Genomic DNA, 14,396 nt, shown 5'->3' on the forward strand with positions numbered 1-14,396 from the left:
TCAAGGTCCCATGATGCTGTTTGCTGGGGGAAAAACTGTTGGCCAAGAGCCGGAACAAACTCCCGTCTCTCCAAAGTAAAGGGCAGCAGGATTTTTACACGTGGCTCTGCTGTTATGCCTTCTCTCTATTCCCCTACAGTGCTCCACTTTCAGCACAGGGCGACCTCCTGCATCCTCTACCCACATCGCAGGCCTGCCTACGTATTTTCCAGCACACCCTCCATGCACCATCTTCTGAGTCAGACACTGCCCTATCCTGGGCTTGCCTACAATCATCTCCTGAATATCCTGACTGTTGTGTCATGGTTTGGTACAGCAGTTCGAATATGTGGGAATGTGAGAAGCTGCAGAGTGTAGTAAACTCAGCCCAATACATCACAGGCACATCCCTCCCCACCATCAGTAGTATCTATAGGAGGTGCTGCCTCAAGAAGGCAGCATCTATCATCAAACATCCCCACCATCAAAGATCCCCACCCGTGCACATGCCATCTTCTCACAGCTACCACTGGGCAGGAGGTCCTGAAGCCTGAAGTCCCACACCACCAGGTTCAAGAACAACTACTTTCCTTCAACCAGTCGGTTCTTGAACCAACCTGCACAACCCTGATCACTACCTCAGTTTAGCAACACCATGACCACTTTGCACTTCAGTGGACTTTCTTTTTGTTCTAACTGTGTTCTTTCTTGTATAGTTTATGTTTTCGTGAATGTTGTGTACCTGATGCTATGTGTCCGTGATGCTGCTGCTAATGAGTTTGTCATTGCACCTGTACATACATGTACTTGTGGATACGACAATAACCTCGACTTTAAGTCTACCTCTCCTCTTAGCCCAAGCGTACCAGCCATTTCCCAAGTCATACTCCACTTACATACCAGACCAGACACCAGGCTGCTCAGAACCACCTGCAGTAATCTTGAGTCAACCTCTACTCCCAGCCTTACCTACCTACACTCATCTCCTAACACTGTCTCTTACTTCCATCCCTACCTACACATACTCCCTCCCAGGGTGGCTTCTATTCTGGCGGCGAAGTTGTATATACTTATGTAAACCAGTCATGTGTCAGAGGTCATGTGGTCAGAGGTCAGAGTGATGGCATTACACGATCGTGGACAGGTAACGCAAGCACCTTGTGCAGTGAGAATTCCGTGACATTATTGACAGAATTCACATCCTGTTCACAATTCCTGTCTTCCACAGTTATTCCAGAAAGTAGAACTTAGAACCCCAGCAGGTTCACCCTGAGGATGCATCACAATTGGCCATGAAGTTTGGAAAAGTTTTAAAAGGACAAAGAGCAAAGAGTGACACAACACAGGAACAGGCCCTTCAGCCCACCACGTCTGTGCCGACCATGATGCCAATTTAAATTAATCCCATCTGCCTGCACATGATCCACATCCCTCCATTCCCTGCCTGTTCATGCGTCTGTCTAAATGCCTCTTAAATGTTGCTGGTGTATCTGCTTCCAGCACTTTCCCTGGCAACGTGTTCCAGGCACCCACCACACTTTGTGTAAAAAAAAAACTTACCTTGTAAATCGTCCTCAAACTTTCCCCTTCTAACCTTAATCCTATGGCCTCTAACATTCCTACCCTGGCAAAAGAATCTATCTACCTGATCTATACCTTCTACAATTTTATATACTTCTATCAGGTCGTCTCTCAGCCTCTGACACTCCAGAGAAAGCAATCTAAGTTTGTCCAATCTCTCTTTATAGGTAATACTCTCTAATCCTGGCAACATCCTGGTGAACCCCTTCTGCACCCTCTCCAAAGTCACCACTCCCCGTAACGCGGTGACCAGAACTGCACACAATACTCCAAATGCGGCCGGAATGAAGTTTAATATAGCTGCAACATGACTTGCTTTTATACTCCTTGTTCTGCCATTTACTGTATACTTTCATCTTACATATGACCTCCCAAAGTGCAACACCTCACACTTGTCTGAATTAAATTCCATCTGCCATTTCTCCACCCATACTTCCAACTGAGTGATATCCTGCTGTATCCTTTGACAACCTTTCTCACTAATCAGCCCATTTACATCGAAATCAGTTATCTACAGTATATCATAAACAACAGATCCCTGTGGAACACCACTGATCACAGATCTCCAGTTAGAGTAACTTCCCTCCAAAGCTACCCTCAGTCTTGTGGATAAGCTAATGTTGAATCCCATTCTCCCAAGTCACTGTGGATCCTATGTGCCTTAATTTAAAAAGAATTGGTAAATAAACACACAAGAGATTCTGCAGATGCTGGAATCTGGAGCAACACACACAAAATGCTGGAGGAACTCAGCAGGTCAAGCAGCATCTATGGAGGGGAACAAACAGTCAATGTTTTGGGAACGGTCTCGACCTGAAACGTTGACTGTTTATTTCCCTCCATAGATGCTGCCTGACCTGCTGAGTTCCTCCAGCATTTTGTGTGTGTTGCTTGGGAAATAAAGTATGAGTTGGGACTTTAAGTGCAGTATTTTAACCTTTACACTGCGCGGAGACTCTGTGGCTGCAAGGATAAAGGGCAAAAGACAGGGCAGAAATGGAGGTGCAGTCTCTCACTGCAGGTTCAGTTAGTGTGCTTAGGTTCTGGGGATCAGAGGGAGAACCACAAGCCCACCACTCTCACTCGCTCGACAGAAGCATTTGCTCTCAAAGCTGCACCAAAACAATTCTGAAGTAAAATTAAAATGTAAAATAAAGTAACTTTTCAAATAGTGGATCAAGCTGAGAGTAAAAGCACAAATATATAGGAGGCTTGAATACTGCGGCATCATTTGGCAAGAGATCAAAGAAAATGGTAGCCAGAGCTCAAGGCGGCCCTGTTGACAGCCTGGAGGTGTGTAACAGGGTGTGTGAGTCGTTCACACACGTTGAGGGCAGGGATGTTCCTCATGGCCGGTTCTAGCCTCGGGCTGGAAGACTGCGCTGTGAATGCTGAGGCACTGAATGCTATAGTGAGGAAAAGCAAGAAACCAATTACAGAAGTTATCTCCACAGTGTGTTGCATCCTCGCCATCTGTAGCTCTGCAGAAAATTACAGGTATCTTGTTTGCAGAAGTAACTCAGAGGTTGAGAGAATACTTTAACCCACAGCTGTCGGAGATCGCTGAGCACACATTCAGGACTAAATCGTGGCCGGTTTGCAGTTTGGAGGGGTACCCTCGGGTGGAGGTGTTCCCATTACTTGCTGCCCTGGGCCTTCCTGATGAAGGAGGTTGAGAGTTTGGGAGGTGCTATCGGAATAGTCCAGGCAAGTACCTGTGTTTTGTCGACCGGTACACTGCACCAGTGGTGGGGGGGACGAACGTTGAGGCTGGATGATTTAGTACCAGACAGCAGACTGCTTTGTCCCAGATTGTGTTGGGGTCTTTCCCATCCTTTTCCCGGTGGCGCTGCCCCATTATCAAACCCTTATTTCTACCCCTTCCATTATTGTCACTCTGGCATTTCCTTTGCACTACTTCTGTTTGCACCACGATGCTTTGCACCATCCCTGTTGTTTTGTGCTCGTTGCTGTATTTATTGTTGGATTTATCATTTCCATGTACACTGTCTACTCTGTGAGCTTCACACGAGCAAGGAAGTTCATTGCACCCTGCTGTATCTGACAATAAACTAATCTGAATCTCTTAACTATTGTTGAATCTACATTAATTCAGAAGTAGAGAGATTTACATCACATTCTTGATTCGATCCTTGTACATGAGGGAAAGGCATTGGGATGTCAGGAAATGAATCACAAGAACAGGATACCCAGCCTCTGACCTGCTGGTTGGTTCATCTGGCTTCTGGTCAATGGTGATGCCCAGGATGTTGATGGTGGAGGACTTGGTGATGGTGTTGTCAAGGATATCAATGAAAGGTGGTTAGATCTCTCTGGATGAAGATTGTTATGGCCTGGCACTATTATGACCCACTAGTGTTTACTTGCCACTTATCAGCCAATACCTGAATGCTGTCTCGGTCTTGCTATGTGCAGGTGTGGACGGCTTCAATTGCTGAGGAGTTGCAGATGGAATTGAACATTGTGCAATCATCAGCAAACATCCCCACTTCTCACCTTAAGAAGGAAGGTGATGGATGAAGCAACTGAAGATGGTTGGGTCCAGGACACTGCCCTGACGAACTTCTGCTGTGATGTCCTGGAGCCAGGATCAATGACTTCCAACAACCACAACCATCTTCAGCTTGGTGCAGCCTAACCTACAGGGGAGAGCAGACGGCAGGAACTGAAGCAAAAAGTGATACTCAGTGATCTTGACTGAGATAAGTGAGCAAGTGTGAGCCTCAGCAATGGGACCTCAGTGAAGGAGGTCAAATCTGTAACCTGAAAAGGGACTTAGTTCCTATTTGAAGTCACGTCAGAATGTCCATGTTGGATCAGATGATCATAGTGCAAGGTGTACTGTAGACACTGAAGTCATCACAGTAGTGAATCTGTTCCTGAAGTCAATATAGTCAGCTGCTGTTCAGGGGAGACAGAATAGGACAAGTCAAATTGTGTCTGTATGGCCCTCATTCCAGGGGCAGGGACAACATCAGAGTCATACAATGTTGGGGAACCAGTCAATAGACTGGACTTTAGATGACTGTGTATAAATATGAACAATGTTTATGTATGCTTTCTTCAGAGTGTGAGCAGTGTGGTCTGTTTGTATATGGCCATCACGTGTGAATGTTTACATTATATGTGTACGTTGTAAGCATCATGTGCAGTGAGAGGTTCTCGTCTGATGCTCCTGTGTTCTACAGTTACCACAGTAAGTAGGACTGGCCAATCATATCCTCATTTCCCCTTTGCATACACTACAAATCCCACCCAGGGCCCTCTCCTGAACCAGCCTGCACTCCACTCCCAGACTGACTGTACTTCACACCAGTCTCACAGGAGCTTCAACTTTCCTCCTTTTATTTTTTGTAACTCACACCAATGCTGAGAAAACTTGTGGGCCACAAACCTTGGCACGGTGCCTCCCCTCAGCCCTACCTTTGCAACTGGATACAACATCTCCTCCCAGCCCATCACAGTTACTGCTGTGACTTGGAATGGGGGTGGGGGAGGGGTCAATTTTTCTTTCTAGTCTTGAGCACAAGATATTCGTATGGTTAGTTTTCTCAGCCTTTGCAGCTGCTTATCGCTGGATTCCTCAAGCTCCTGAAAATGGGCATCTCACTGGGCAGAGCAGACCATGCCAGTTGTTGGATGGAGTCATGAGACAGGCTCCATTACATAAGGTTTGAGCCCACAGCCAACAATCAGTGTTGAACAAGGAAGATTGCAGGGACTCTGAGGCCCTGCTTGGTGTATTTACTGCCGGCTTGGCTCAGGAGGAGGTTGTAGGTGTGAATGACCCTGCTTGAGGAAATGAGTACACCTGCATCTTATTTCCTTTGTTTGTACACATACACAGCAAACGGCCGAAAAACTAACATCAGCACACAAGGATCAAGGTAACGGATATAAACTGGAGACACAAGAGACTACAGATGCTGGTATCTGGAGTGAAAAAAAACAATCTGTTGGAGGAACTCAACAGGTTGAGCAGTATCTGTTAGGAGGGAAAGAACTGCTGACGTTTCGGGTTGAGACCCTGCATCAGAGTATAAATTGCCGGAGCTGTCTGCTCAAGGATTGGGGAATCTGTTCCCCCCAGTGGTGGGACGAGGTCATTCCCCTTACTGCAGGTATAAGGCTGGTCAGCAGAGCATTGCCTTAGGTCAATGATCTGGGTCATACAGAGCCAGAAGAAGCCACCATCTCTCTTAAACTGGTATGCACAGAATAATGCACTTCATTGCCTGGGTGAGTGGTGATGCTGGCTCTAGACACTGCTGCCTCTTGATTTTGTATCATTTGGGATATGAGGTGCTTGCAGCCAAGGTACTTCCCCTGAGGAAGAAAGAAACTATTGAACTGACCATGGTTTTTAGGCAGAGTGCATGTGAGACACTGATGGGACCTCTATCAATGTCTCATCAAAATAATGGAAGTGCTGCACTCCCTCAGTACTGCAGGAGGCCACCTTAGACTTCAAAGGTCTGGGGTGAGACCTGAACCTACAGGTTCCCTGTTCAGTGACAAGAGTGTTACACAGGTCCCAGATTAGGATTTGATGCCCCTGCACTGCAATGCATGCCCTTGCATCCTATTGCTGGACAGCAGGAATACAAGAGGAAAAGGCAATGACTCCGAGCCTGATCAGTCAGTGCACGTGACATACATGCAAAAAAGAAACTCTGCAATGCTGAAAATCTGAAATAAAAACAGACCGTAGTTGAAATACTCGGCAAATCAGGCAGCATCTGTGGAGAGAGAACAGGGTTACTGTTATGGGTCAGAAACTTTCAGCTGGTGATATTGATCAGTTTCCAACCAGTAGAAACAGAAAATGGTGGAAACACTCGGCAGGTCAGGCAGATTTAATGTGAAACAGAGTTTATGTTTCAGGCTGGAGGCCCTTCTTCAGAACTGGGACAGAGTGAAAAAAAAAGGTAACTGTAAGTTGGAAAAAAGGTTGTGGAAGGGATGGATAGGATAAAGGGAATATCTGAGATTGGGTGAGACCAGGTTAAATGGGTCAATGGGGCAGGTAGAAGGTTATCTGTCTTGCTAATAGCAGAGCTGTTGGGACGTGCCCAGAAGCTAGGCTATGCTAACGCAGAGAGAAAAAGTGAATCATAAATACAGATGGATGGATCACAATACAGGGTCCTGAAGCTCCCTGGCTGCTGGAGGCTTCTTCACCAACATGTGTGGGGCTGATTAAAACCTGTTCTGATGCAAGTGGGAGTAGCACGTTTGTCCAAGTGATCACCAGAGGCTCAGCCAGACATGCAAATTAGGTCCAACAAGGAAGATCCAGTTCCTTTGTAAGCATCCTTACTCTTAGAGGTATACTCTCAGGGGGCACGGTAGCATACAGTTAGCATAATGCTATTACAGCATCAGCGATCGGGGTTCAATTTCCACCACTGTGTGTAAGGAGTTTGTATGTTCTCCCTGTAACTGTGTGGGTTTCCTCCGGGTGCTCCGGTTTCCTCCCACATTCCAAAGACATACGGGTTCGTAGGTTAACATGGGTGTAATTGGGCGGCACAGGCTTGTTGGGCCAGAAGGGCCTGTTACTGTGCTGTATAAATAAAGTTTTAATGTATTTGTCTTCAAGTCACTGCCCAGAGTTCCCTTGACAACCACTTAATTGCACAGATGCTGTTGTGATAGTTGGGGATAGGGCTTTACCGATTTCTGGGGATGTCAGTGATGCCCTTGTTCCCCATCAAATAGGTCAGAAGCATCGGCCGCAACTTGCCAGGACTAGAGAGATTGACAATTCCCAACCTCTCCCTTGAAAGGCAAGGCTGTTGCTCTCATTATTAGGTCCTACCTGATGTGTGTCGGGGCAAGGATGGGGTTGGTTGGGGTGGGAGGGGAGGCGGGGACATGGGGAGGAATAGTATAGCCTTGAAGGTTTTGGATCCAGCCCCAGGTTTCAACATGAAGCAGACCATGGTCCACCAGGTGTTGAAACAGTACATGTGTTGCCAGCAGGGATAGCTCCATCAACCATATGTGAAGATCCCACTGGGGAACAGGGCACAGAGATAAGGCACACTGCTGTGGACTGGAGCCCATCTACCAGGGCTCCCAGTATTTTCAATGGAAACAACAATTATAGAAGAACATCTGCCAAGAGAAACTCCTGCTTGGGCCTCTAAATTGGGCTCCTTGCCCTGCTGTAGCTCTGTCAGATGATTCAAGTTGTGGTCACCCCTGCAAGCTGGTATGGTCTGAAATAACTAATGTTGAGTCAACTGAGAGCCCTGGTTCTAGTAACGACACAACTTGAATTGTATTCTACCTTTAATGTAAAGCATCCCAAGTTATTTCACACGGGTGTAATGAAACAGAATTTAACACCAGGTCATACAAAGAAATATTGGGATTAATAACCAAAATGTTATGGATGATTTATGAAATTATGAGAAGCATAGACAGAGTAGACAGCCGGTATCTTTTTTCCAGGGTTGAAATGTCTAATACTAGTGGACATGCATTTAAGGTGAAAGGAGGAAAGTTCAAAGGAGATGTGTGAGGCAAGTCTTCCCCCCCCCCCACACACAGAGTGGTGGGTGCCTGGAATATGCTGCCGGGGTGGTGGTGGGGGCAGATACAATAGAGGTGTTTAAGAGTCTCTCAGACAGGTACATGAATATGCAGAGAATGGAGGGATATGGACCATGTGCAGGCAGAAGGGTTTCGTTTAATTAGGTGTCATTAGCTTAATTAGTTCAGCACAACACTGTGGGCCAAAGGGCCTATTCCTGTGCTGTACTGTTCGATGTTCTATGACACATGTTCAAAGGGATAGGTTTTGGGAATGTCTTTAAAAAAAAAGGGATAGAGGTTGCAGACGTTAATCACTCTTGTAAGGCTCACTGGACTGCAGTTACCTGGCTTATCCCCGCTGACCTTCTCCAATAAAGGAACAGCATTAGCTGTCCTCCAGTCTTCTGGCACCTCGCCTGTAGCTTACGATGCTGCAAATATCTCCCTCAGGGCCCCAGCAATCTCCTCCCATGCTTCCCACGGTGACCTGGGATAGATCCCGCTGGGGATTTATCAATCCTTATGCATACCTTGACATCTAACACCTCAGCCTTCTAAATTCCGACCAGCTCCAGATCATCCATCGTGAATAAGAGAGGGAATTCTACAGCTTAAGCTGTTGGCACCTGAAGGGTGACCCATCAGTTTGCATCTTTTATATCTCCCTCATTTTGTGCTCTGATGTTTACTGAAGTCCTCCTCCTGCCACTCGCTGACCTTGCATGACGCAGAATCAGTGATCTAGGACGTTGCTCAATTGAGGTGAGATGTACAGTTCTGCTCCCCTAAAGATAAAGCATTTCTCAATGTTGGCCACAACATAGCTTCACCTTACAAGACATTGGGGTGTTCTGGGATGTCTGTATGTGAAGGAGTGAATGAGTGACAGCTTAACAAGATTAGCTCTGTACCCTGCTTCCCAGTGTTCAACATCTCCTTTAATCTCCCCACACAAGAAGCCAAGGCCCACATGTGTAGCTCTTATTATTTACAGAACTCTGCAACCAGCAAATACCAAAGAGCCATTCGTGAGATAAAAGTACATGTCTGACTCTTGATATGTGACATGTAACATTCAGAATCCTTCCACCAGCAGTGCAGATGGTATTAGAATTCTGCCACATTTAATGGGTCACATTGCTTTGGTAACATTGCGTGGAGCCCAGAACAAGATGAGCACCTGAAAGGATGAATACCCTTTGTCTTCCTTCATTCCTGTGGCCCCTCACCCCATCTCTTCCCCCCTCCCCCACCCTCATGACCTGCCCATCTATTCCCCACCTCCTTCCTTTTATTCCATGGTCCACTGCCCTCTCCGACCAGATTCCTCCTTCAGGCCTTCACTTCTTCTATCTGTCACCTCTCAGCTTCCTACATCCCCTCTGTTCCCCACCCACCTACCTTCCCCCTCTCACCTGAACTCACCCATCACCTGCCAGCCTCTGCTCCTCCCCCTCCCCCGACCTTCTTATTCTGGCACATTATTTCGATTCCAGCATCTGCAGTCCTTTGTTTCTCTTCTTATTCTGGCTTCTGCCCCTCTTCCTTTCCAGTCCTGATGAAGGGTCTCGACCCAAAACGTCGACTGTTTATTTCCCTCCATAGATGCTGCCTGACCTGCTGAGTTCCTCCAGCACTTTGTGCGTGTTGTAAAAGGATGAATTGTTGTCAGAGTGTGTTGAATTCTTCTTCCCTGATAATGCATCAGGATTAAAGTGAACTGCAGAAGCAACACCTCAACACTGGAACACGAGGTCATGTGTCAGCATCCTTAGCTCAACAATCAGTAAATGTTCTCCTCATCTGTTGCTGGGTCCAGGCCTTATCTCTACGTTTTGTTCTTTGCTTAAGATAGTCTTCATCTTCATACAGAGGACCATCCTTCTCCAGCTCAGCATTGCTAGGCTGTGCTCTTCTTCATTCGCCTGAAGCTATTTTCCACCCCAGCTGCAGCCCATGCCAACTTCAAGGATGATCTGCAGCAGGTTAAGAATGGCTGGCACTGAGCTGCCTGCCCCTACTTCATGACCCTCTGGCATTTCCTGTACTGAGTACCAAGAATGCTGCATATTTATTTGAATAAGCTGACCCTGAGTTAAAGGGAATAGCAAGGACCACACTGCTCAAGGAGAAGGAGTCCCAGAACTACTGACTTGGACAATAGTGTCCACAAACGGAAGTCCAAAGAAAAATGCAGCGGAGGATCTTATGAGGAGAGGGGTAAACTGGGGGATGAGGTTGTGAAAAGGCATCCAGGATACTCAGTGGTTAGTTGATTCCACATTAATTATCATTATACAGATGCACAAATCTTGCTTAAATATGCTTCACAACATCTTGTGAATACTGGACTGCATGATTCTACAATGTAATCCCTGGCATTGATAAGATACCTTTATTCGTCACATGTACATTGAAACACACAATGAAATGTATCTTTTGCATAGTGTTCTGGGGGAAGCCCACAAGTGTCGCCACGCTTCCGGCGCCAACGTAGCATGTCCACAGCTTCCTAACCCGTACATCTTTGGAATGTGGGAGGAAACTGGAGCAGACACGGGGAGAACGTACAAACTCCTTACAGACAGCGGCGGGAATTGAACCCGGGTTGCTGGCACTGTAAAACGTTATGCTAACCACTACACTACCGTGCCTGCCCATTGGGAATACTTGATGTGCTAGATTGAGCATTTTCAGAAAATAATGAAATAAATGCTCTTCAAAAAACATGAGAAATACCTCACAATCAGAGCACTGCCATCAAATCAGTGAAAGATGAATGTTTCTTTCAGATAGTCTGCACCTGGCTCTCCTTGGAAATCCGCATTTCTTGTTTGTTGGTAAAAGCAGGTATTAAGCATTGGAGTGAACGCAATTTTACTGATCACCGGCTGCCATTTGCTGGAAGAAAGCGAGTTATCAAGGTTTGAAAAAGTTGATCGACTTTTAAGGGTTCAAACGCACAGCACAAATTGCTCAAGCTGTTCATTGCACAGATGTTTGAAACTCTGAGGATCAAATGACACTGAACACTGATCATGATTAATGAGCATCCTGCTTTCCATGTTCCAAGCTCCAATGCGGTTCGATATGCAATCTTTGGGATATGGTGGGATAATGAGCTGAAAAACTCCAGTGCTCACTGCCTGCAGATAATGCAGGAGAACCAGGATCTATTGCATGCCTAGAATTTAATGACTGATGCCAAGTTTAGCTTGATGTGTTGTGCCATATTGGGAAAGTTGAGCAGTGCAACGAGACTTGGGTGTCTTTGTGAAGCAGCTACTGAAAGCAAATGCTCAGGTGCAGCAAGGCAAGTGGTATGTTGTCCTTCATTGCAAGAGGATTTGAACACAGGAGCAAGGATGTTTGGCTGCAGTTGTAGAGGGCCTGGGTGAAAGCTCGTCTGGAGTTTGCTTCTGTGCAATTTTGGTCTCTGAGGAAGGATGTTCTAGCCAAAGAAGGAAGGCACCAAAAGTTTACTAGACTGATTCCTAGGATGACAGCAGTGATGACTGTGGAGAAATTGGGTTGATCGGGCTTGTATTCACCAGAGTTTAGGAAAATGACAGGGAATCTCAGTGAAGCCTGTGCAATTCCAACAGGAGTGGACAGACTGGATGCAGGGAGGATGTTTCTGATGACTGGGAAGTGCAGAACCAGAGGTCACCGCCGTAGGATATGGGCTGTGCCATTAAGAACCAAGATCAGGAGAAATCTCTTCACCAAGACGGTGGTGGACCTGTGGAACTCTCTGTCACAGAAGGCTGTGGAGGCCAAGTCATTAATGCATTCAAGAAGGAAGGTAAAGGATCCAGTAATATGGGGAGAAGGCAATGACGTGTGCTGAAGTGGATGAACCAATGTGATCATATTGAATGGAGGAGCATGCCCAAAGGTTCCAATAATGTTCTTCTCCTTCTATCTTTCTATATTTCTATGTATCCATCAGAATAGTATCAAAGAGGTATGTCCAATACCAAATTCTTGCATATAATAGTTAAAAAAGTATTCACCAAAAATAAACAGCAAGTCAAAATTGTGCCTCTGTTGCTGTATTATTTTTCTAATTCTACATATTGGAACAAGGGTATTCAAGGGACCACCACAAGTGGCTCAATAATTTGGCTTCAGCTTTACGATTTTAGTTGCCAAAGCAATATGACTCAATGTGACGTAACCGAGCCCAGTTTCAGTGTTTTGTATTTCTATAATGAGGAAGTCCTTAGTAATTGTAAGCTGCTGCTTAAAGCAGTGGGCATCAACTTTACCTTCAGCATTGGCCAGAGGTTTCCTATCCAATAGAGTATTTAGATTATTGTTTCTACTCAAGCACTGAAGGTGAAAATTACAGCCCCAGTATGAGTAAACTGGCATGTGACCTCCTCATTCCATCTTTGGTTACGCTGCTGTCAACATTCAGTCCTTTCCTGTGCCTGGCTTTACATTTTCTTTCAAATGTTGACATGACACGAGCTATCCCTCTTCATAGTCTCCATGGTGCTTTATCTGGTATTTGCTCCTTAAATGCAAGAATATAGCAGCAGGGGTGGACCTTTGGACCCTTGAGACTGGTCTGATGTTCAATATATAGCCGATCTTCTACTTCATCCACTTTCTTGCCTGAACCCCATTACACTTCATGCCCAAAATCCATCAAATCAACCTTAAATGTACTCAGAAACTGAGAAGTCATATCCCATTGTAGTTTTACTCCATGCCTGCGCTCATTTATTTACCTAATTATCTTTAAACTGGAACTGTTATAATATGGAACTATCAGCTGAGAAAAAGCTATACTCTGACAGCACTTACTTTGAACATGCCAGTCTTTCCCCTATGTTTTTCATTGAAGCTATTTTCTCAAACTAAACTTCAGATGTGACAGTAGGGAGAAAGTACTGTTTTGGGCCTTGAATTTTGACCTGTCTTTGAACCACTTGTTGAGGGGGGGGGGGGGGGGTGGTGGGGTTGAGCTATTGACATGTCCAAACATCTCCAACCAAATACTCAATGAAAAACATCAACATTTGTAATATGTAGTTCCTACGTTCAATTGAGAAGCTGTTGCCTAGGCAGCAAGGTCACTATTTTTAATGGCCTCTGAAGAGTCATTAACAGAGTGATAAATGTAGGGAAAATGAAAGCTGCTGGTTCCTTTGATTGTCCAGGCTTACAATGTTCCAAATTACATGAACCATCTATATTTAAGTATTCCAGTGTAAACAGAGCTTTAGGCTTAAGTTATGTTGTTACTTTTGCTTTTTCAGATCTCTCGAGGAAAAGTTCAATGGATTTGTCCATTGCAAAAACTTATCACTTAAACAGGGTGCAACCTTCAGTTGCCATGGTAATACACATTATCATGAACATTACAGATTATTAATATAGACAAAGATAAGCTAGCTATTACATCAGTCACATCACTTCCCACAACAGGGCACAATCATATGCATAGATTTGTAATTAGAATGCCAAAGTTTCTGTATAGATGAATGTCAATCAAATTTAGAAGATCTAATATAATCCCATTAAAGCAGTGGGCTGTGTAACAAAATGCAGGTCGTTAAGACTCTTCATCTTGTAAAATGTTTCACTCTCATTGCTTTTCATCTTGCTAAATCCTAAAGTTAGAATTGGTTTGCAGCAGATAATTAGACCTACAAGTATATAAGTGTCTGATCTGTAATAAATATTGTGCAGTTAACTTTGATTATTCAAATTTTAATTTACAGTCATGATTTCATTACATGCATCTTGCATTTAATACTCAGCTTTTCCATCATCGTATTTGTCTAACTGCAATGAGAATCTTGAATTTGATTACTTTGTTGTTGTTGCAAGGTAACTTTATTTCTTACCTTTGCTTCCTGTTCAGGGTTGTGATCAATTAGGGGGCACCTTATTTCCTTTGCACATATAAGGAGGTCATTTCAGCTCAAGGAGACTGCCAACTGACAGAGCAATTCCATTCCCCCAGTAATTTTTCCTGTAACCTGTTCTCCCCACATTCCCATCAGCTGCCCCCATATTCTGCCACTCACTCAATACAGAGTTGCCAAGTGACCGAACAACGTCCATGTCTTTAGGATGTGGAAGAAAACTGGAGCAGTCGGGGGAAACCCACGTGGTCGTAGGAGAACATGCAAAATCCATACACACAGCACCAGAGGTCAGAATTAAACCCAGCTCACTGGAGCTGTGAGACAGCAGCCATACTGGTTGCACCACTTTGTGCCGGATAAATGTGTGTACCAAGTTCCTGCCTCATC

General features: G+C 45.1%; 1 protein-coding gene across 1 annotated transcript in view; it reads right to left on the reverse strand.

Moving 5' to 3' along the window:
- Nucleotides 1–14,396, reverse strand: part of LOC127584570 (tyrosine-protein phosphatase non-receptor type 13-like) — a 307,142-nt gene that overhangs the window by 43,452 nt on the left and 249,294 nt on the right. The window lies entirely within an intron of this gene.

Source organism: Pristis pectinata, chromosome 30 (assembly GCF_009764475.1).
Source record: "Pristis pectinata isolate sPriPec2 chromosome 30, sPriPec2.1.pri, whole genome shotgun sequence".
Classification (NCBI taxonomy): Eukaryota; Metazoa; Chordata; class Chondrichthyes; order Rhinopristiformes; family Pristidae; genus Pristis; species Pristis pectinata.